Source organism: Mobula birostris, chromosome 2 (assembly GCF_030028105.1).
Source record: "Mobula birostris isolate sMobBir1 chromosome 2, sMobBir1.hap1, whole genome shotgun sequence".
NCBI classification, from domain to species: domain Eukaryota; kingdom Metazoa; phylum Chordata; class Chondrichthyes; order Myliobatiformes; family Myliobatidae; genus Mobula; species Mobula birostris.
This window is the reverse complement of record NC_092371.1, coordinates 100,253,447-100,278,544: the sequence shown is the minus strand read 5'-3', so window position 1 is coordinate 100,278,544 and position 25,098 is coordinate 100,253,447. Positions and strand designations below refer to the sequence as shown.

General features: G+C 46.0%; 1 protein-coding gene across 6 annotated transcripts in view; it reads left to right on the top strand.

The window, feature by feature from the left end:
• The first annotated feature begins 19,238 nt into the window (after positions 1–19,238).
• pnisr (PNN-interacting serine/arginine-rich protein) overlaps positions 19,239–25,098 on the top strand; it is a 44,350-nt gene continuing 38,490 nt past the window's right edge. For 2 of the 6 annotated variants that reach the window (XR_011883431.1, XM_072245676.1), the window contains exon 1: positions 19,243–19,549. The gene's annotated coding sequence lies outside the window, so the exon portion shown is untranslated. Of the gene's footprint in view, positions 19,550–25,098 lie in introns of all 6 variants that reach the window. The other 4 variants (XR_011883433.1, XR_011883432.1, XM_072245668.1 and 1 more) reach the window with 4 other exon arrangements.

The following is a 25,098-nucleotide window of genomic DNA, read 5'->3' as shown; positions in this document are numbered from 1 at the left end:
GATTCTAGTTACACTGTTGGACTTTGGAGTACAGAGGTCCCATGAGGTACGTGAGTCTTCAGCATGCAGTCTAGGTTAGTGGGTATGGGAAGACAACAAGCAGTTATTCTGGGGGAGTAGGCCAGCTCAGTCTATCCATCTTTCTCAGAGTTTACTCCCAATTTCTGTGTAAAATTATATAAAATGCTATGAAAAGCGTGCAGAGAGAAAGGTAGCAAAAATACTTTGGGCTTTACTAATCAAAAGGTCATAGACCTGAACTTTTAACTTAATATTCCACATTTCAAGAATCCAATTGAATACTTCTAACAAGTAGATTTCCAATGTCTTCAGTACATTGTTGCATAAATATATGTAGGTTCATGCTGTAAAATGTTTATTAGGTTTGCAATGGTGACAAGTATTCTGCCCAGAAGGGTAACAGTTTATCTTACTGTTAGGAAAAAGTTAAATCTGATTCTTCCTTGGTGATGGTAGAATAAAATGGAAATATGTAAGACAAAATGATAGAACATAGAAAATCTACAGCACATTACAGGCCCTTCGGCCCACAATGCTGTGCTGAACATGTACTTACTTTAGAAATCACCTAGGGTTACCCATAGCCCTTCATTTTTCTAAGCTCCATGTACCTATCCAAGAGTCTCTTAAAAGACCCTAATGTATCCGCCTTCACTACCATCTCTGGCAGCCCATTCCATGCATTCACCACTCTCTGCATAAAAAACTTAACTTACCCCTGACATCTCCTCAGTACCCACTTCCATGCACCTTAAAACTGTGTCTTCTCATGTTAGCCATTTCAGCTCTGGGAAAAAGCCTCTGACTATCCACATGATCAATGCCTCTCATCATCTTATACACCTCTATCAGGTCACCTCTCATCCCCCATCACTCCAAGGAGAAAAGGCCAAGTTCACTCAACCTATTTTCATAAGGAATGCTCCCCAATCCAGGCAACATTCTTGTTAATCTCCTCTGCGCCCTTTCTATAGTTTCCACATCCTTCCTGTAGTGAGGTGACCAGAACTGAGCACAGTACTCCAAGTGGAGTCTGACCAGGGTCCTATATAGCAGTAACTATATGTTAGCCTGGAGTGGGATTTTATGAAAAGTTAATTGAGTGCAAGCCCTGAGAGTAGATAATGATGAATACATGTTTGTCTAGAGAAGGTTAGGTCATTGTGCAGGTGCAGGTACCAAATGGTGTCTTATTATGAGAAAGTACTGGGGTAAGAGTTACTTTTGAGTTTTGAAGCGATCTTCGCTTTTCCTACCAGTAGATTTGGAGAATTCTGCAGAGTCAGCATTTAGTATTTTTGTTCCAATATTTTAAGATGTTTGTTGTAAGTAGTTCAAATTTAAAGATGGTTAATTACAAGGAAAAATTAAAATTACAAAAGGGGATTTGTAAGTTCCATTCAGCTTCTTGAGTTTGGCAGTTTGGCTCAAGGTAAATTTACTATCAAAGTACATATGTCACCATATACAACCCTGAGATTCATTTCCTTGTGGACATTCACAGTAGATACAGAAAAGCCAATAGAATCAATGAAAAACTACACACAAAGATGGACAAACGACCAATATGCAAAAGACAACAAATTGAGCAAATACAAAAGAAAAACAACAATAATAATAAATAATACTGAGAACGTGAGTGGCAGAGTCCTTGAAAGTGAGTCTATAGGTTGTGGAATCAGTCCAATGTTGAGGTGTGTGAAGTTATCCAAAGCCTGATAGTTGAATTTCCTGAACCTGCTGGCACTAGGCCTTCAAACAGTATAGCCTGCCCATGGAGCCTATAATCATAATGTAATTAACCTTTTAGTGTTGGGAATTTTGGTCTGGGGAAAACTTTTAGTTGATTTACTTTTCCTACCAGTGGATTTGGAAAATATTGCAGAGTTAGCATTTGGTGTTTTCTTTCAAAATTTTATGATGTGCATTGTAAGCAGTTCAAGTTTAAAGATAGTTAATTTCAAGGAAAATTGAAAATTACATTGCTGACATCGAAGATAAAGTAGCCTTTACAGATGAAGATTCAGATTATAAGGCTTGCTTCCATCAAGGCTCAGTATTATTTATTTATTTATTGGATTTATGTATTTGCAAAGTTTGTCTTTTGCACATCAGTTGTTCGTCAGTATTTGTGTGCAATTTTTTCAATGATTCTATTGTATTTCTCTGTTTTACTGTGAATGCCTGCAAGTAAATGAATCTGAGTAATAGATCAATAACAAGAGAAAATCTGCAGATGCTGGAAATCCAAGCAACACACACAAAATGCTGTAGCAACTCAGCAGGCCAGGCAGTATCTATGGGGAAAAAAAGTACAGTCAACCTTTCAGGCCAAGACCTTTCAGCAGGACTGTCGACTGTACTCAACACATATTTTGTGTGTGCTGCTAAGTAATAGATGGTGACGTGGTAGCTTGTGGTTGAGCCCACTAGAGGAAAGGCAATTCTGGACTGGGTGTTGTGTAATGAACCAGATTTGATTGGGGAGCTTAAGGTAAAGGAACCTTTCGAAGACAGCGATCATAATATGATAGAACTCACTTTGCATTTGAGAGCAAGAAGGTAAAGCCAGATTAGTATCACAGTAGAGTAAAGGGTATTACAGAGGCATGGGAAAGGAGCTGGTCAAAATTAGTTGGAAGGGAACACTATTAGGATGACAGCAGAACAGCAATGGCTGAAGTTTCAAGGGGCAAATTCAGGAGGTGCTGGAACCAACATCCCAAAGATGAAGGAGTATTCTAATAGGACGACAAGGCAACCATGGCAGAAAAGGGAAAAGAGAGGGCGTATATAGCAAACATTAGTGGGAAGTTAGAGGATTGAGAAGCTTTTAAAAACCAAGAAAAGGCAACTACAAGAGCCATAAGGAAAAAAAAGATGAGATATGAAGGTCTGCCAGCCAATAATATAAAAGAGGATACAAAAGGCTTTTTTTCCCCAGATATATAAAAAGTAAAAGAGAGGCAAGGGTGAGTATTGAATATTAAATGATACTGGAGAGATAGTAATGGGGAACATAGAAAAGGTGGGTTAATTTAAGTACTTTGTGTCAGTCTTCCATCACTGTGGAAAACACTGGCAATATGCCAGAAGTTCAAGAGTGTCAGGGGGCAGAAGTGAATGCAGTTGCTATTACTAGGGAGAAGGTGTAAAAGTGCTCGGGAAACTGAAAGGTTTGAAGGTAGATGAGCCACCTGGACTAGATGGACTACACCCTAGGGTCCTGAAAGAGATAGCTGAAGGGCTTATAGAGGCATTAGTAATGATCTTTCAAGAATCACTAGATTCTGGAATGGTTTTGGAGGACTGGAATATTGCAAATGTCGTCTCCACTGTTTAAGAAGGGAGGAGGGCAGAAGAAAGGAAATTATAGGACAGTTAGCCTGACTTCAGTGGTTGGAAAGATGTTAAGAGTCCATTTTTAAGGATGAGATTTTGGGATACTTGGAGGCACATGACAAAATAGGCCAAAGTCAGCATGATTTCGTTAAGGGAAAATCCTGCCTGACAAATCTGTTGGAATTATTTGAGGAAGTAACAGGCTGGATAGACAAAGGAGAGTCAGTGAATGTAGGTTACGTGGGTTTTCAGAGACCTTTTACAAAATGCCACACATGTGGCTGTTAAATAAGATAAGAACCCATGGTATTATAAGGAAGATACTAGCTTGGATAGAACATTGGCTGACTGGCAGGAGGCAAAGAATGGGATAAAGGGGGCCTTTTCTGATTGGCTGCCAGTGACTAGTGGTGTTCCACAGTGGTTAGTGTTAGGACCGCTTCTTTTTATGTTTTATGTCAATAATTTGGATGATGGAATTGATGGTTTTGCTGCCAAGTTTGAAGATGATACAAAGGCCTGTGGAGGGGAAGGTAGTGCAGTTGCAGATGGACAGATAGGGAGAATGGGAAAAGAAGTGGAAGATGGATTTTGATGAAAGGAATAAAGGGTAGAGTATTTTCTAAACAGGAAGAAAATTCAAAAATCATAGGTGCGGACTCCACTTGAAGAATTCCTTAAGGATAACTTGCAGGTTGAGTTGGTGATATGGAAATATAGAAATCTACAGCACATTACAGGCCCTTCTGCCAACAATGTTACTCTAGAAACTGCCTAGAGTTTTCCTACCACTTAGCTCTCTATTTGTTCTACACTCCATGTACCTATCTAAGAGTCTCTTAAAAGACCCTATTGTATCCGTCTCTACAACCTTCGCTGGCAGTGCATTCCACGCACCCATTGTTGTGTAAGGCAGATGTAATATTATCATTCATTCTGAGAGGACTAGAATATAAGAACAGAGGCTTTATAAGGCTTTTGTCAACCCACACGAGGTATTGTGGGCTTATTTAAGAAAAGATATGCTGGCGTAGAAGGTCCAAAGGAGGTTCATGAGAATAATTCTGGGAATGAAAGTGTTAATATATGAGGAGTATTTGATGGCTCTGGGCCTGTACTCGCTGGAGTTTAAAAGAATGAGGGGAGATCTCATTGAAACCTATTGAATATTGAAAGGCCTAGACAGACTGGATGTGGAGAGGATATTTTCTATGGTGGGTGAGTCTAGGACCAGAGGGCAGTCTCAGAAAAGACGGACATCCACTTAGAACAGAGGTGAGGAGGAATTTCTTTAGCAGAGGGTAGTGAATTTGTGGGATTCATTGCCACGGGCCTGTGGAGACCAAATAATTAAGGCGGAGGTCAATAGTTTTTTGATTAGTCCAGGTTATGGAGAGAAGGCAGGAGAATGAGGTTGACACAGGTAATAAACCAGCCACAGTGGGAATGCAAAGCAGACTCAATGGGCCAAATGGACTAATTCTGCTCCTATGTCTTATGATCAATACACAAAATGCTGAAGGAATCCTGATTAAGGGTCTCAATCTGAAATGTTGGCTGCTGTTTGATTTCAATAGATGCTGCCTGACCTGCTGAGTTCCTCCAGCATTTTTTGTGTGTGTGTTTTGCTCTGAATTTCCAGCATCTGTTCAATCTCTTGTGTATGTGGTGACATATATGTACTTTGATAATAAATTTACTTTGAACTTTGGCTTCCAACAATTACAGGGGAATGTTTTCTGTTTGTTACAGCTTCCTTGGTGATGAAAATGATGATAGACAAGTTAATATTTATGAGGCTACTTGTACAATGGAGGGAGGCACACTGCCTTTTAACACCTCGATGGAAAACAGAACCTGGAGCTTCTGTTTTATGTTTCAACGTGGTTTAACTCAAATTTGGTCTTCATATTTATTGTTTAATATGAATTCCATTTTTTTTGCATTGCTCATTCACATAATGGGATTTTAAAAGAGAAACTGGTCACAATATTGTTCACCATAAAGCTATAGAATATTATACAAACTCATATTGTCCTGTAGGGTGGTATGGTCACATAACAAACCGTGTAACTCTATTACAGCACCAGCTCTAAGTTCGGGATTCACTGCCCACCACTGTATGTTTTCCCTGTGACCATGTGAGTTTCCTCCAGGTGCTCCAGTCTCCTCCCACATTCTACAGACATACAGGTTCGGGTTATTAAGTTCCGGTGCTGTGTTAGCACCGGAAATGTGGTGACACTTGTGGGCCGGCCCCAGCAGAACCCTCGCTGATTTGATGCTAGTGACATATTTTGCAGTATGTTTCAATGAACATACGACAAATAAAGCTAATCTATAATTTTTACAATTTGTTGTTCTTGCTTGGCCTGGCTTGTACAGTTCCAGACCCACAGCTATGTGGTTCACTCTTTATTGCTGTCTGACATGGTCTAACATGTTTGTCATGAAAGCAGGAATGCACAATAAAGGTTGGTCTCACTATCAATGATCACACACCTTGAACGTACCTCCACCGTCGTGATGAGGCCATACTTAGGTTGGAGGAACACCACCTTATGTTCCATTTGGGTAGCCTCCAACCTGATGGCACGAATATCGATTTCTCAAACTTCCAGTAATGCCTCCACCACCCCTTCACCATTTCCCATCCCCTTCTCCCTCTCTCACCTTATCTCCTTGCCTACCCATCCCCTTCCCCTTCCTCTGGTCCTCCACTCTTTTGTTTCTTCCATGGCCTTTGGTCTCTTTCACCAATCAACTTCTCAGCTCTTCACTTCATCCCCCCCCGCTTCAGGTTTCACCTATCACCTTGTGTTTCTCTCTCCCCTCCACCTTTTAAATCTACTCCTCAGCTTTTTTTCTCCAGTCCTGCCACAGACATCCCACCTCTTCCGGAAGTTCCGGGAGTCTCCCGCATATTAATAGTGGCTCCCTGATGCCCACAAATTATATACAATGTCCCGGAAATTGAATTTTTTGAGAGTGAGCGTGAGAGAGCGCGCAAGAGCAAGAAAGCAAGCGCGAGTGAGAGCGACCATGAAAGAGAGAGACCAGGCAGCATCTGTAGGAAGAGGTACAGTCCACGTTTCGGGCCGAGACCCTTCATCAGGACTAACTGAAAGAAGAGCTAGAAAGAGATTTGCAAGTGGGAGGGGGAGGGGGAGGGGGAGATCCAAAATGATAGGAGAAGACAGGAGGGGGAGGGATGGAGCCAAGAGCTGGACAGGTGATTGGCAAAAGGGATATGAGAGGATCATGGGACAGGAGGCTCAGGGAGAAAGAAAAGGGGGAGGGGGGAAAACCCAGAGGATGGGCAAGGGGTATAGTGGGAGGGACAGAGGGAGAAAAAGGAGCATCAGAGAAAGAATGTGTGTATATAATTAAGTAATGGATGTGGTAGGAGGGGGAGGTCTGTGTCCCCCCTCCCCCTTTTCCTTCTCCCTGGGCCTCCTGACCCATGATAACGTTATTTAATCTAGCTGGCTAGCTGCTAAGAAGCTACTCTATTGGAGACATCCCACCTCTCCCATAAGTCTCCCGCAAATTGATGGTGCTACCTCCCTGAAATGAGTTTTTGCAGGCTGGGATGTCTGCTGCCAAAGCGTTTCGGCCCCAAACGTCGATTGTACTCTTTTCCATAAATGCTGCCTGGCCTGCTGAGTTCTTCCGACATTTTGTGTGCGTTGCTCGAATTTCCAGCATCTGCAGATTTTCTTTTGTTTGAAATTTTTTAAAAAAATGATTGCAATAGCTATTTCTTTCTCACCTGGAGGCATTAATTACTTTCTGTCGTTTTTTGTTTGTCAGTCTTTGTGTGCAATTTTAATTGATTCTACTGCATTTCTTTGTATTTACTGTAAATTATTCTCAAGGTAGAATATAGTGACATATATCTGCCCTGATAATAAATTTACTTTGAATTTTACTGTGGTTTGTATGGCAACCAGAAACCGTCTATGCTTCTACTGCGTGGAGGCACTGATGTCAACCATCATGAAGTCACGTCATGTACAGGCCCTCCTGTGCATAAGCATCATGTTATGGACATACAATTAATCTACGTATCAGAATCAGAATTGGGTTTATTATCATCGGCATGTGTCGTGAAATTTGTTACCCTTAGCAGCAGCAGTTCAATGCAATACATCATATAGAAGAAAATAATAATAAAGTAAATCAATTAAGTATGTGAATATTGAATAGGTTAAAAATCATGCAAAAAAACAGAAATAATATATACTAAAAAAGTGAGGTAGTGTTCATGGGTTCAATGTCCATTTAGGAATCGGATGGCAGAGGAGAAGAATCATTGAGTGTGTGGCTTCAGGCTTCTGTATCTTCTGCCTGATGGTAACAGTGAGAAAAGGGCATGCCCTGTGTGCCGAGGGTCCTTAATAATGGATACTGACTTTCTGAGACACTGCTCCTTGAAGATGTCTTGGGTATATAAGCTATTATGTGTATTTATATTTATTGTTTTTAAATGTTATTGTCCTCTATCTTATTGTGCTTTGTTTTAGAAACATAGAAAATAGGTGCGGGAGTAGGCCATTCGGCCCTTCGAGCCTGCACCGCCATTTATTATGATCATGGCTGATCATCCAACTCAGAACCCCGCCCCAGCCTTCCCTCCATACCCTCTGATCCCCGTAGCCACAAGGGCCATATCTAACTCCCTCTTAAATATAGCCAATGAACTGGCCTCAACTGTTTCCTGTGGCAGAGAATTCCACAGATTCACCACTCTCTGTGTGAAGAAGTTTTTCCTAATCTTGGTCCTAAAAGGCTTCCCCTTTATCCTCAAACCGTGGCCCCTTGTTCTGGACTTCCCCAACATCGGGAACAATCTTCCTGCATCTAGCCTGTCCAATCCCTTTAGGATTTTATACGTTTCAATCAGATCCCCCCTCAATCTTCTAAATTCCAACGAGTACAAGACCAGTTCATCCAGTCTTCCTTCATATGAAAGTCCTGCCATCCCAGGAATCAATCTGGTGAACCTTCTTTGTACTCCCTCTATGGCAAGGATGTCTTTCCTCAGATTAGGGGACCAAAACTGCACACAATACTCCAGCTGTGGTCTCACCAAGGCCTTGTACAACTGCAGTAGTACCTCCCTGCTCCTGTACTCGAATCCTCTCGCTATAAATGCCAGCATACCATTCGCCTTTTTCACCGCCTGCTGTACCTGCATGCCCACTTTCAATGACTGGTGTATAATGACACCCAGGTCTCGTTGCACCTCCCCTTTTCCTAATCGGCCACCATTCAGATAATAATCTGTTTTCCTATTTTTGCCACCAAAGTGGATAACTTCACATTTATCCACATTAAATTGCATCTGCCATGAATTTGCCCACTCACCCAAACTATCCAAGTCACTCTGCATCCTCCTCACAGCTAACACTGCCGCCCAGCTTCGTGTCATCTGCAAACTTGGAGATGCTGCATTTAATTCCCTCATCCAAGTCATTAATATATATTGTAAACAACTGGGGTCCCAGCACTGAGCCTTGCGGTACCCCACTAGTCACCGCCTGCCATTCTGAAAAGGTCCCGTTTATTCCCACTCTTTGCTTCCTGTCTGCTAACCAATTCTCTATCCACATCAATACCTTACCCCCAATACCGTGTGCTTTAAGTTTGCACACTAATCTCCTGTGTGGGACCTTGTCAAAAGCCTTTTGAAAATCCAAATATACCACATCCACTGGTTCTCCCCTATCCACTCTACTAGTTACATCCTCAAAAAATTCTATGAGATTCGTCAGAGATGATTTTCCTTTCACAAATCCATGCTGACTTTGTCCGATGATTTCACCGCTTTCCAAATGTGCTGTTATCACATCTTTGATAACTGACTCCAGCAGTTTCCCCACCACCGACGTTAGGCTAACCGGTCTATAATTCCCCGGTTTCTCTCTCCCTCCTTTTTTAAAAAGTGGGGTTACATTAGCCACCCTCCAATCCTCAGGAACTAGTCCAGAATCTAACGAGTTTTGAAAAATTATCACTAATGCATCCACTATTTCTTGGGCTACTTCCTTAAGCACTCTAGGATGCAGACCATCTGGCCCTGGGGATTTATCTGCCTTCAATCCCTTCAATTTACCTAACACCACTTCCCTACTAACATGTATTTCGCTCAGTTCCTCCATCTCACTGGACTCTCTGTCCCCTACTATTTCTGGAAGATTATTTATGTCCTCCTTAGTGAAGACAGAACCAAAGTAATTATTCAATTGGTCTGCCATGTCCTTACTCCCCATAATCAATTCACCTGTTTCTGTCTGTAGGGGACCTACATTTGTCTTTACCAGTCTTTTCCTTTTTACATATCTATAAAAGCTTTTACGGTCAGTTTTTATGTTCCCTGCCAGTTTTCTCTCATAATATTTTTTCCCCTTCCTAATTAAGCCCTTTGCCCTCCTCTGCTGAACTCTGAATTTCTCCCAGTTCTCAGGTGAGCCACTTTCTCTGGCTAATTTGTCTGCTTCTTCTTTGGAATTGATACTATCCCTAATTTCTCTTGTCAGCCACGGGTGCACTACCTTCCTTGATTTATTCTTTTGCCAAACTGCGATGAACAATTGTTGTAGTTCACCCATGCAACCTTTAAATGCTTGCCATTGCATATCCACCGTCAATCCTTTAAGTGTCATTTGCCAGTCTATCTTAGCTAATTCACGTCTCATACCTTCAAAGTTACCCCTCTTTAAGTTCAGAACCTTTGTTTCTGAATTAACTATGTCACTCTCCATCTTAATGAAGAATTCCACCATATTATGGTCACTCTTACCCAAGGGGCCTCTCATGACAAGATTGCTAATTAACCCTTCCTCATTGCTCAAAACCCAGTCCAGAATAGCCTGCTCTCTAGTTGGTTCCTCGACATGTTGGTTCAAAAAACCATCCCGCATACATTCCAAGAAATCCTCTTCCTCAGCACCTTTACCAATTTGGTTCACCCAGTCTACATGTAGATTGAAGTCACCCATTATAACTGCTGTTCCTTTATTGCAAACATTTCTAATTTCCTGTTTAATACCATCTCCGACCTCACTACTACTGTTAGGTGGCCTGTACACAACTCCCAGCAGCGTCTTCTGCCCCTTAGTGTTACGCAGCTCTACCCATATCGATTCCACATCTTCCCGGCTTATGTCCTTCCTTTCTATTGCGTTAATCTCTTCTATAACCAGCAACGCCACCCTACCTCCCCTTCCTTCATGTCTATCCCTCCTGAATATTGAATACCCCTGAACGTTGAGCTCCCATCCTTGGTCACGCTGGAGCCATGTCTCTGTGATCCCAACTATATCATAATCATTAATAACAATCTGCACTTTCAATTCATCCGCCTTATTATGAATGCTCCTTGCATTGACACACAAAGCCTTCAGGCGCTCTTTTACAACTCTCTTAGCCCTTAAACAATTATGTTGAAAAGTGGCCCTTTTTAATGCTTGCCCTGGATTTGTCGGCCTGCCACTTTTACTTTTCTCCTTAGTACTTTTTGCTTCTACCCTCACTTTACACCCCTCTGTCTCTCTGCACTGGTTCCCATCCCCCTGTTGTGAACTAACCTCCTCACGCCTAGCCTCTTTAATTTGATTCCCATCCCCCAACCATTCTAGTTTAAAGTCACCTCAGTAGCCCTCGCTAATCTCCCTGCCAGGATATTGGTCCCCCTAGGTTTTGTGCTGCATCAGATCCGGAGTAACAACTATTTTGTTCTCCTTCACATGTGCGCTGGAAATGACATTAAACAATTTTGAATCTTATATATTCTGATCAGTTTACTTGAACCTCATTGAGTGAGCCATGTCCAATTCAGTCAAGCCCAGGCCTACTTATAGTTACACACATGAAAGTTGCTGGTGAACGCAGCAGGTCAGGCAGCATCTCTAGGAAGAGGTGCAGTCGACGTTTCAGGCTGAGACCCTTTGTCAGGACGTCCACTGTTAACTCTTTTCCATAGATGCTGCCTGGCCTGCTGTGTTAACAGTCGACGTTTTGGGCTGAGACCATTCATCAGGACCGGGTCCCAGCCCAAAAAGTCAACCATTGACTCTTCTCCATAGATGCTGCCTGGTCTGCTGAGTTCCTCCAGCATTTTGTGTGTGTTGCTTGGATTTCCAGCATCTGCAGATTTTCTTTTGCTAACAATCAATGAAATATGTCCTGTTTTCGATGTGAGATCATTCCATGTAGCAAATAATTTCTGGTACAATGTGAAACCATAGGAATGTAGTTTTTCTGTTTCGTGTTATTTTGTGTTTCTGTTCGCAATAGATATGATTTTGTAGCAATGACATTGAATTTTCCTGTTTACAAGCTTCGCAGTTTTAAAGATAATCCCTCTGAGAATATGAAAACTCAATTTAAAAAATGCTTCAGAGAGGTTAATTGAGGGTTAAATATAGTTAAAATTAAGTATTATAAGTGCAGACGACACTACTGGAAAACTCCAGTCCTTTCCCTTTTCCACCTACCTGCCAACTTCCTCATTCCCTTCCCCATCCACCTGTCACCTTCTCCACCTACCCCCACCTTCTTATTCTGGCTTCTTCCCCCCACCTTTCCAGTCCTGATGAAGGACTTCAGCCCAAAACGGTGACCGTTTATTCCCCTCTGCCTGACCTGAAGAGTTCCTCCAGCACTTTGTGTGTGTTACTCTGGATTTCCAGAATCTCTTGTCTTTAAACTCTGTCCTTTCTCAGACTGTGCCACATGAGAGCAAATGAGGCACAAACTTAACACCTCATCCCAGAGGCAGATTTTCCATCTTTTTTTTAATTACACTGAAACTTCTCTACATTTATTCCAAAACTTTCTGCTCCAATGTAAAGATAAATACAGTATAAACTTTGTCACACGTATAGTGAAACATACTGTGAAATGCGTCGTTTTAGTCAATGACCAGCACAATCCAAGATGCACTGGGGGAAGCCTGCAAGAGATGCCATTCTTCCAGCAGCAACATTGCAAACTCCTTACAGGCAATGGCAAGAACTGAACCCTGATCTTACTGCTGCCACTGTAGTGTGTTATGCTGTGTTACCATCAGAGTAAAACTAGCAAACAACAGCTAACATTTCTGGCTGGATTCTTAAATTTTGTTGAGTGCGCCCCACACATTCAGGCATCGCTACCAAACTACGTGCTGCACAGACAGAATGCAAATTAGCCATTATGTCAAGAATTCTTCAAATTGGAAAACTGACACCTATTGCTGCCCAGGGTGACTGTCGAGTCACCGGTGTCTTCCTGGCGGAAATTTGCACAGCTATTACAGATGTAAGCTGTTTCTGATAGTATCATAGGTTTCTGACAGGCCCTTCAGCCCATCTAGTCAATGCAGACCACATGCTCTGTTAGCTAGTCCAACCTTCCTGCCTCTTGGCCCTATTCCTCCAGGCCCCTCACTCCATCTACCTATCCACCCAAGAGCTTCATAGACCTGTCTCAACCACTCCTTCTGGCAGCTCAACCTATATAACCGTCTCATTTTGCACGAAAAATTTGCTCCTTGGGTCCCTTTTAAATATTTCCCTTCTCACCATAGACCTATACACCTTAGGTTTGAACTCACCTAATGTGGAAGAAAAGACTGTTATCATCCACCTTATTTATGCCTCTCATAATTGTAAACACTTCTATAAGGGTCACCCCTATTCCCCTATGCTGCCCTCACTCTTGTCCCCATCCTCCTCTCATAACTCAGGCCCACCGAGACTATTGAATGGTTCCCTCGGATGGATGTCTGGCCTCACTATCTACCTCTTGGCGATCTTGTACCTTATTATCTCCCTGCACTGCACTTCGTAGCTTTAACGCTTTATTCTGCATTCTGCTATTGTCTATCTTGCATGATCTTGTTGCATCGTGTCAAGATTTGATCGATGTAGAGATTTTCACTGTGTCTCAGTACATCTGACAACAATAGACCAATTCCTCCAGTTCTGGTATCATCCTCCTAAATCGTCAATCAGAATCATCACTGGCAAATGTCGTGAGATTTATTGTTTGTGGCAGCTGTACAGTACAATAGTTCTCTGCACTGTTCCCAGTTCAGCTATATCTTTCCTATAACACAGTGAACAAAACTTGCCCACTCACTCCCTCCCTTCCCTTCTACTCTCTACCCTCACTCCTGTCCCCATCCCCTCCCTTCATTCCCCTGCTCTCTCCTCCACCCCCTCCCATCTCCCTACCCTACACTTCTCTCCCCACCCTCAATCCCCCCACATCCCACCCTCCACCTCCTCCCACCCACCCTCCCCCACCTACCCCTCCCCTCTACTCTCTACCCTCACTTCCCTCTCCTCCCCACCCTCAATACTGCCTCATCCCACCCTGAATCCCATCATACCATCCCCCCACTCCTTTTCCCCTCTCCTCCTTTTCCTTTTACTCCCCCCACCTTACCCTTCCCCTCACCTTCCCCCTGCTCCCTCTCCACCCCTACTCCCATCCTCCTCCCCATCCCCCCTACCCCCCCTCTCCAACCCTACTCCTCTATCCTCTTCCCCCCACCCCTTCACCCTCACCTCCTCCTTCCATCACCTTCCCCTACACCCTTCCCCATCCCCACCTCCCTTCCCCTTACTCCCTCACCATCCCCTACACCTTACAGCTCTCCATCCCCTCTTCCTACTTCCTCCCCCTTCTCCCATCTCCACCTCCGCCCCAATGCTCTTCACCCCACCCATATAACCATATATCAATTACTGCACGGAAACAGGCCATCTCGGCCCTTCTAGTCCGTGCCGAACTCCTACTCTCACCTAGTCCCACCGACCTGCACTCAACCCATAACCTTCCATTCACTTCCTATCCATATATCTATCCAAATTAACTTTAAATGACAACATCGAACCTGCCTCAACCACTTCTGCTGGAAGCTCATTCCACACAGCTACCACTCTCTGAGTAAAGAAGTTCCTCCTCATGTTACCCCTAAACTTTTGCCCTTTAACTCTCAACTCATGTCCTCTTGCTTGAATCTCCCCCACTCTGAATGGAAAAAGCCTATCCACGTCAACTCTATCTATCCCCCTCATAATTTTAAATACCTCTATCAAGTTCCCCCTCAACCTTCTATGTTCCAAAGAATAAAGACCCAACTTGTTCAACCTTTCTCAGTAACTTAGGTGATGAAACCCAGGCAACATTTTAGTAAATCTCCTCTGTACTCTCAATTTTGTTGACAACTTTCCTATAATTCGGTGACCAGAACTGTACACCATACTCCACATTTGGCCTTACCAATGCCTTATACAATTTCAACATCACATCCCAACTCCTATACTCAATGCTCTGATTTATAAAGGCCAGCATACCAAAAGCTTTCTTCACCACCCTATCCACATGAGATTCCATCTTCAGGGAACTATGCACCATTATTCCTAGATCCCTCTGTTCTACAGCATCCTTCAATTCCCTACCATTTACCATGTATGTTCTATTTTAATTAGTCCTACCAAAATGTAGCACCTCACATTTTTCAGCATCAAACTCCATCTGCCATCTTTCAGCCCACTCTTCTAACTGGCCTAAATCTCTCTTGCAAGCTTTGAAAACCCACTTCATTATCCACAACACCTATCTTAGTATCATCTGCATACTTACTAATCCAATTTACCACCCCATCATCTAGATCATTAATATATTTGACAAACAACATTGGACCCAGTACAGATCCCTGAGGCACACCACTAATCACTGGCCTCCAATCTGACAAACAGTTATCCACCACTACTCTCTGGCGTCTCCCATCCAGCCACTGCTGAATCCATTTTACTACTTCGATATTAATGCCTAATGATTGAACCACCCTAACTAATCTTCTATGTGGGTCCTTGTCAAAGGCCTTACTGAAGTCCATATAGACAACATCCACTGCTTTACCCTCATCAACTTTCCTAGTAACCTCATCAAAAAATTCAATAAGATTTGTCAAAGATGACCCTCCACGCACAAATCCATTTTGACTGTTCCTAATCAGACCCTGTCTATCCAGATAATTATATATACCATCTCTAAGAATACTTTCCATCAATTTACCCACCACTGACATCAAACTCACAGGCCGATAATTGCTAGGTTTACTTTTAGAACCCTTTTTAAACAATGGAACAACATGAGCAATACGCCAATCCTCTGGCACCACCCCCATTTCTAATGACATTTGAAATATTTCTGTCAGAGCCCCAGCTATTTCCACACTAACTTCCCTCAAGGTCCCAGGGAATACCTTGTCCGGACCCGGAGATTTATCCACTTTTACATTCCTTAAAAGCGCCAGTACTTCCTCTTCTTTAATTATCACACTTTCCCTAACTACCTTTCGTTTCCTTACCTTACACAATTCAATACCCTTCTCCTTAGTGAATACCAAAGAAAAGAAATTGTTCAAAATCTCCCCCATTTCTTTTAGCTCCGCACACATCCGTCCACTCTGATTCTCTAAGGGACCAATTTTATCCCTCATGGTCCTTTTGCTATTAATATAACTGTAGAAACCCTTTGGATTTATTTTCACCTTACTTGCCAAAGCAGCCTCATATCTTCTTTTAGCTTTTCTAATTTCTTAAGATTCTTTTTACATTCTTTATATTCCTCGAGCACCTCATTTACTCCAAGCGGCCTATACTTATTGTAGATCCTTCTCTTGAAAACCATGGCTCTCTCAAACTTTTAACCTTTCCTTTCAACCTAACAGGAATATACAGATCCTGCACCTTCAAAATTTCACCTTTAAATGACCTCCATTTCTCTATTACATCCTTCCCATAAAACAAATTGTCCCAATCCACTCCTTCTAAATCCTTTCGCATCTCCTCAAAGTTAGCCTTTCTCCAATCAAAAATCTCAACTCTGGGTCCAGTCCTATCCTTCTCCATAATTATATTGAAACTAATGGCATTCTGATCACTGGACCCGAAGTGCTCCCCAACACATACCTCTGTCACCTGCCCTATCTCATTCCCTAACAGGAGATCCAACACTGCCCCTTCTCTAGTTGGTACCTCTATGTATTGAAATATCTATGAAATATCTATCATATTTCCAGGTATCAATCCATGCTCTAAGCTCATCCACCTTTCTTACAATGCTCCTAGCAATAGATGCATTTAAGACATTTTCCACCTCTTACTCTCTGTTTATCCTTAATGGAGCAGACAACTTTGTTATCTTTTTCTTCCTTCTCCCCTACATCTTCGCTCTGAGTGCTCCCGATCTCTGTCCCCTGCCTATCTTCCCTCACACACTGTCTACTAGCTTTCTCTATTTGTGAACTAACCTCCTCTCTCCTAGTCTCTTTAATTTGATTCCCACCCCCCAACCATTATAGCTTAAAGTCACCTCAGTAGCCCTCGCAAATCTCCCTGCCAGGATATTAGGATTCAAGTGCAACCCGTCCTTTTTGTACAGGTCACACTTGCGCCAAAAGAGGTCCCAATGATCCAAAAACTTGAATCCCTGCCCCCTGCTCCAATCCCTCAGCCACGCATTTATCCTCCACCTCATCGCATTCCTATGCTCACTGTCGCGTGGCACAGGCAGTAATCCCGAGATTACTACCTTTGCGGTCCTTCTTCTCAACTCCCTTCCTAACTCCCTATATTCTCTTTTCAGGACCTCTTCCCTTTTCCTACCTATGTCATTGGTTCCTATATGTACCACGACCTCTGGCTCCTCTCCCTCCCACTTCAGGATATCTTGGACGCACCACTTCTCCTCTATCCTTTTCCCTCACCACCTTCCCCCATTCCTTTCCGCCTCCCCTCCCCAATTTCTCCTAATCCCTTCCCCTACCCATCACCCGCTCCCCCACCCCTTCTCCTCCCATCACTATTCCTACTCCCTCCCCTTCCCCTCTATACTATTCCCCCTCCCTCCCCTTCCTTTCTATACTATTCCCCCACCACCTTCCCCTATCCCTCACCTCCCCTTCCCACTGCCCTCCTGCTACCCTAAGCCCCTACTCCCACTCTTGCACCCCTCCCCCTTTCATCCCTTACCTCTCCCCACTCGTCCCTACCCATCAGCCCTCTCACCCCTTGCCCACTGCCACCATCCCCCTCACCTTTTCCCCGGCCCCCCGCTCCCTAACCCGCTCCACCCCTCAATCCACCCCCTCTCGCCCCTGCCCCCTCTCGACCCTCCCTCCCCCTCGCCTCACCCCCTCCTGCCTTCCCACACCCCCTCCCCTCTCCTCACCCCCTCCTCTCCCCCTCCGCTCTCCCCCTCTCTCCCTCCCTCCCCCCTCCTCCTCCCTCTCCCCCCTCCCCCCTCTCCTCCCCTCCCTCCCCCCTCTCCTCCCCCTCCCCTCTCCTCACCCCCTCCTCCCTCTCCCCCCTCACCCTCCTCCTTACTCTCCCACCCTCCCCCCCCCTCCTCCCCCCTCCCTCTCTCCCTCCTCCCCCTCCCTCTCCCCCCTCCCCCCCTCCCTCTCCCCCCTCCCCCCCTCCCTCTCCCCCCTCCCCCCCTCCCTCTCCCCCCTCCCTCTCCCCCTCCCCCTCTCCCCTTCTCCCCCTCCCCTCTCCCCCTCCCCTCTCCCCCACTCTCTCACCCCCCTCCCCCCTCTCCCCCACTCTCTCCCCCCTCCCCCTCTCCCCCACTCTCTCCCCCCTCCCCCTCTCCCTCTCCCCCTCTCCCTCTCCCCCTCCCCTCCTCCCTCCCTCTCCCCCCTCCCTCCCTCTCTCCCTCTCCCCCCTCCCCTTCTCCCCTCCCCCCTCTCCCCCTCCCCTTCTCCCTCCCCCCTCCTTCCCCCCCTCTCTCCCCCTCCCCCCTTCCCCCCTCTCTCCTTCCCCCCCTCTCTCCCCCTCCCCCCTTCCCCCCTCTCTCCCCCCCTCCCTCCCTCCCCTCTCCCCCTCCCCCCTTCCCTCCCTCCCCTCTCCCCCTCCCCCCTTCCTCCCCCCTTCCCCCCTCTCCCCCCTCCCCCCCCTTCCCCCTCCCCCCCTTCCCCCCCCTTCCCCCCTCCCCCTCCCCCCTTCCCCCCTCCCCCTCCCCCTTTCCCCCCTCTCCCCACTCCCCTCTCCCCCCTCTCCCCACTCCCCCTCCCTCCCCCTCCCCCCCCTCCCCCTCCTCCTCCCCCTCCTCCCCCCCCTCCCCCTCCTCCTCCCCCCCCCTCCCCCCCCCTCCCCCCCTCCTCCCCCCCCTCCCCCCCCTCCCCCTCCTCCTCCCCCCCCTCCCCCCCCTCCCCCCCCTCCCCCCCCCCTCCTCCCCCCCCTCCCCCCCCTCCTCCCCCCCCTCCCCCCCTCCTCCCCCCCCTCCCCCCCCTCCCCCCCTCCCCCCCCCCCCTCCTCCCCCCCCTCCCCCCCTCCCCCCCTCCTCCCCCCCTCCCCCCCCTCCCCCCCCTCCCCCCCTCCTCCCCCCCCCCCTCCTCCCCCCCTCCCCCCCTCCCCCCCCCCTCCCCCCCTCCTCCCCCTCCCCCCCTCCCCCCTCCTCCCTCCTCCCCCCCTCCCCCCTCCTCCCCCCCTCCCCCCTCCTCCCCCCTCCTCCCCCCTCCTCCCCCCTCCTCTCCCCCCTCCCCCCCTCCCCCCTCCTCCCCCCTCCTCTCCCCCCTCCCCCCCCCTCCCCCCTCCTCCCCCTCCCCCCTCCTCCCCCCTCCCCCCTCCCCCCTCCTCCCCCTCCCCCCTCCTCCCCCCTCCCCCCTCCCCCCCCTCCCCCTCCCCCTCCCCCTCCCCCTCCCCCCCTCCCCCCTCCCGCCCCTTGACCCCGCACCCTACTCCACCTTCACCCCTCAATCCCTTACCCCACTCAACCCCACACCCCACACCCCATTACACCCTCTCCGCACGTCGACCCTTCGCCCCTCCCCTTGACCCCTTGCCCCCACCCCTCTTCCTTTCCTTTGTCCCGACCTCTGGGGGAGAGTGGGGTCACGGCGTCAGACGGACGTGTCGGAATCGCCAGCGCTCCCTACCGTCCCGATCCCGGCCGGAGTGATGGGCGGCGGATGGGCCAAGGCCCGGGGAGGCTGAGGCTGAGGAGGGGGAGGAGGCGGTTTGGGGCCTGGGGCCTGGAGACTGGGTTTTGCTTCCGGGTCGGTGGTGACGGCGCCATATTGATCAGTTGGAGCGCGGAGCGGCGGCCGAGGGTGGTGAGTGAAAAGCTAAAGCTGAACCCTCGACGCGACGCGCTCCCCTTGTGCCCCTTCTCCGGGGAGGTGAGTGAAAAACATCCTCAACGCTCACTCGCCGTCGCGGAGCTGAATGAACCCCCTTCCCCGCCCCCCCATCTCTCGATGCCCTCACGCACCGTGACCGTGGAGCTTGTGGAAAATATTAACCCCCACCCCCGTGACCGGCGGGGGAATGAAAAGCACCCGTCTCCCTCACTCTGACGGGCTGGAGATGAGAGTGGAATATTCTTCCCCGCACTCCTGCTCAGCGTGATCGGCGGCGAGGAGTGGGGCCCCGAGTCTCCCTGGAGCTTTTGCTGCTCCTGTGGCCGCGGGGGTCGGCCTTTCACTCGGGACAGGAGGCTGCGTGTTTAGTGGGATAAGGGCTAATGGAGGGAAGGAAATGATCCCCAGTAGTTTAATCAGTCGGGGGGGGGGGTCTCAGCTCCCTGCGGTGAGGAGAGGTTCCAGTTCCGTGGAGGAGGGGGTGCAATTCTCCTAGAGATGGGAGGGGGGAGGAGGAGGAGGTGCACCTGCCCCGGGGTTGGTTAGAGGGAGGGAAGAAGGGGTTGCATCTCCCCCAGGTGAGAAAGGAGGGAGGAGTGGGGGGTGCATCTCCCCCAAGAAGAGGAGGAGGATGCAAATCTGGAGGGGGTGGAGCGGGGAGGGGGTGCAACCAGCCTGGAACTAGAACATAGCGGTGGCGTACAGCTTCCTGAGCTGAGAAAGGAGGGGAAGGGAGGACTGAGGTGCAGCTCCCCAGGGAGGGGAGGAAGTTGCAATTCCCCAGGAGGTGGAGAGGAGGGAGTGCAGCTCCCTGAGGGGTAGGAGGGCGTACAACCAGCCTGGAACAGGAACACAGTAGTGGGTACAGCTACCCGAGGTGAGGAGGAAGGTGCAGTTCTCCAGGGAGTGGAGAGGAGGAGGGTGCAAATCACCAGGGTGGGGGGGGGGGATGGAGAGGAAGGAATGCAGCTCCCTGCCGGTAGGAGGGTGTGCTACCAGGTTGGAACAAGAACATGGTAGTGGGTCCAGCTTCCCGAGGTGAGAAAGTGGGGGGAGGATTGGGATGCAGTTCCCCAGGGAGAGGAGGAGGTTGCAATTCCCCAGGGGGTGGAGAGGAAGGAATACAGCTCCCTGGGAGTAGGAGAGGATGCAACCATCCTGGCACAGAAACACGGTAGTGAGTGCAGTTTCCCGAGGTGAGGTGAGGTGGGAGTTGCAGTTCAGGCCTGCCTTCCCTGTGATGATTAAAGCTGTGGAGGTCATCGCCTGAGACCAGCATAGGGCCAAAGGAGAATTGCCTGCCTTCTTTCTGGTTGGGTCCGTTGTAACGGTGAGATCAGATAGAAGAGGATGGCAGGAAGGGTGGGTCAGTTCCTGATCTACCTTTGGCAACAGGATGCGTGACCCTAAGAAATGTGGCCAAGTTATAAACATCACACCATTGAGTTGCAAATGATGAAAAGAAGTTGTCTTTACTCTCAGTGTTCCTTCTGCGAAGCCGAGGAAACTCGAGAGTGTGAAATGTAATCAGGGTTCCCACCATGTGCCAGAATGAAGGTTATTAATAAAAGTGCACCCGTTACACTTATCTGGTTTAAAATAGTCTTGATAGAGACATCTACTTCAGAGTTGTTGATCTGTGAAATATTTAGTTCATAAACATGGCATACAGAGAAACGCTAAATGTTTTTCATTTTTATTTTGAAGTATCCTACTTAGATAACATTTTTATTTTTAAGAGTAGAATACGATGTTGATATTTCAGTACCATTGACTGGTTAATTATGGCACAGAGCCATTTGGCCCAACATTTCCATAATTGTTCTGGTAGAAAGCAGTTTAACTAATCCCACTTCCCCTCCCCTGTTGCAACAATTCTACAAAATCTTTTAGTTTTACACTCAGTTGCCACTTTATTAGGTACACCTCGTTAATGTAGTATCTAATCAGCCAATCGTGGCACAACGGTCATAAAAGCATGCAGAAATGGTCTGGAGGTTCGTTGTTCAGGCCAAACATCAGGATGAGGATGAAATATGATCTAAGTGACTTTGACCATGGAATGATTGTTGGTGTCACACGGGATGATTTGAGTATCTCAGAAACTGCTGATCTTGTGAGATTTTCATGCACAACACTCTCTAAAGCAGGAGTTTCCAATTTTCTTTTAATGTAAGGGTCCGTGGATCCCAGCTTGACAACCCCTGCTCTAGAATGTATAGAAATGGTGCGGAAAAACAGAGGAATATCCAGTGAGAAACAAACCCTTCCTAATGAGAGAAATCAGAGGAGAATGGCCAGACTGGTTCAAGCTGACAGGAAGGCGACAGTGACTCAAATAACCATGCATTACAACGGTGGTGTGCAGAAGAGCATCTCTGAATACATGACATATCAGACCTTGAAGTGGAGGGGCTACAGCAGCAGAAAACCACCGCGTTCCACTCCTGTACCTAATAAAGTGGCCACTGAATGTATGCTGCTTTATCTAGAATGCCAACATTGACCTTTTCCTCCAGTGATGCATTCCAGACCCAACCTGCTCGCTTTGTACTCATTTTTGGCAGCAGTGTTATTCTGTTTCAGTTGATTGTTGATGTTGATATGCAGAGATTCTCTCCATGAATATATAATTTGAGATTTGCTGAGATCATAACTACTACATGTTATATATGGGCACCGCTTGGGGTGTCGGAGGTCAGAGTTCAATCCCAGCATCCTCTGTAAGGCATCCCTGTCGTCCTCTCCATGGAACATGTGAGTTTCCTGTGGGTGCTCTGGTTTCCTCCCACATTCCAAAGACATCCCGGGTTTAGTGGTCATTATAAATAATCCTATGATTAGTCTGGGGTGGTTGGAGGTTGCTGAGCAGTGTGTCTCGAAGGGCCTATTCCACGCTGTGTCTCAAAATAAAATACTTATAAATGCACATTTTTATTTTATAGCTCGTCCGTTTAACATTTTCATTCTGTTAAGTTGTGGAATTTGCAAGGTTAGTTAGAGCTCACTGCAAAGAATCCAAATCTAGGTTTAAACTTCCAGATCTGAGAAACAAATGTGGCAGGTACTTTGAGTGACGTATGGCAGTGTGACCATAAATAAAGCAGTGACTTCATTTTGATTCTGTCTCATTAGTTGGGCAGTTCAGTGGTTAGTGTAACACTACTACAGCACAGTGACCCAAGTTCAGTTCCCACTGCTGTATGTAAGGAGTTTGTACCTACCCCCATGACTGCTTGGGTTTCCTCCGCAAAGACCTACGGGTGAGTGGGTCATTTGGCTACGTGTGCGCAATTGGGCAGCATGAGCTCATTGGGCTGGATGGACCTGTTACCTGCTGTATCTCTAAATGACACAATCGTTATCAACTCTGGAATAGACCCCTCTGTACCATAATCCAACTTCTATCTTGTCTCAGCATGTTTAGCATGCAACAGGGAAAGCATTGGTAGAAAGTGCCTCCACCTTAAATTTTGCCATTTTAATTTTTTTTTCCAAAAAAAACCTAAAGTCCAGGGCTAAAGTGATTCAACATTTGTAACAAATATATCTTATATTTTCTAATTATTGTGTAACTGTAAAACATCTTCATTCTCATTGGTTCCTTGGTTCACCTGCCTCCCTCTGCACTAAATCTGATCCAAAAACCCATTCAAATGTAGATAGTCCAATCAGTGTAATGTAAAATGGCTAACATTTCTATTATTGTCCTCCATTTGTATTTTTGGTTCTGTAATAAGTACACTCAAAAGCAAGAAACTTAAATTTGCGGAGCTGCATCCTTTGACTTAATTTCAGATTTTTTTTAACTTGCATAAGCAATTTAGGAGAGGTGGAATCTTGTCATTTCCATATGATTGTGCTTCATGTTAATAACATAGTCATGAAAATAAATATAATGGAAAATAATGTGGGAGGCAGGAGCACATGTGGGTTATCAATCCCTTAGAGACTCCTTCACATTCAGCCAGATAGTGCCTGATCTAAAACACAAGCTGAAAATGCTGGAAGGACTCAGCAAGTCAGGCTGTATCTGTGGTAAATGAAACTGCCAATGTTTTACCCTGTGAAACTTGGTTAGAACTGCTTGTTCTACATCAGCACCATTTATAAAAATCAGAAATTGGCCATATGGCCCTACAGGCCTCTTCCCTTTTTTAAAAAAAGATTAGCTATATCTGTCACATGTACATCAAAACATAATCATGGCTCTTCTTTGGTTCTGATTTCCTACTAGAGTTGATTTCATCATCATTCAAATATCTTTCCATCTCAGACTTGAACGTAATGAACATTCACAACTTTCTACGGATAGAGAGGAACAAAGGTTCACAGAACATGAAAGAATCATTCCAGATTACTGGTCCAGGACAAGCATACTCTCAGCATTAACCCTCTGTGTCCTTCAATATTTTACTAAGATAACCTCAGTTATAAATTCCAAAGAAGGCCGATTCTGCTCAATACTTCCTCAAAATACCCTCTTCATTCCAAGAATCAGTGTAATGAGCTTTACCTAAGCCAAAATATCCCTTTAAGTAAGACCATACCTTAAAGCATCCCTTAGCTCCTAGGAAGTGGTTTCAGGTGAAGAATATTATAGTGGCTGGGGTCATCCATCTTGTAAAGACACTGCCCAGAAGAAGGCAATGACGAGCCACTTCTGTACAAAAATTTGCCAAGAACAATCATGGTTATGAGACCATAATCATCTGCATCATACAACATGAGACACAATGATGGTGATGGTTTAAAGTGATCAAAAGGGGAAACAGAAACCTCTTATTTTTACTCTTTAGGTTAAACCTGGAAGATTTGTTGTAGCTAAGATCCCATAAAACACTTCTGCTCCAATGTGATTCGGAGATGACTATTTTCAGAAAGTGACAATAGCATCTAGTTGTATGTGATCTACAGAGGGAAAATTCTACATTGATTTTTTAAAAATGACCTTTTTCATTCTATCATTCAAGAGTTTGGAAATGCAAGATGTATGGCTATCTCTGTAATCATTGCACATTTTAAAGTTGAAGTCTACAGTTGGATCTGGTGGGTTAGAATAACACGCAAGTAGGAGATGATTGGAGGTGAGGTGAGCTGAGCTGGTCAGTTAAGAAACATGGAATAGTTGCTATGGTGATAGAGTTCTTAGAAGATGGTGACAGATATAGATGACAAGGGTAAATGGAGCAGATCAAATTGAAAGACAGTAAAAGTAGCAGAAATGAAGGTGGACATTATGAAGAATAAAAAGTTCCACACAGGATTTAAAAAAAAGAGTTGGAAGCATAGAAAGGAATTAATAGTTTGAAGGTAGAGTGGATGACAAAAGAATTGAGTTATTTTGGTCAGGGGAGCCATAACATTATAGCATAGTCTGGGTGGAGTAGGCAAGAGGGACATAAATGGCAAATTACAACTAAACAAGCTAAATTTCAAAGCTAGAATAGCAGTGCAATGATCCATAAATTGATTGTGAATGTCAAAGGCTTTGTTTGTGAGTTAATAAGCATTGTAGAGGAAAATAATTGGATTCCCTTGTCCTTGGGGGCAGAAAGGAGAGTGTTGTAACCTGCTAGCAAAATGCA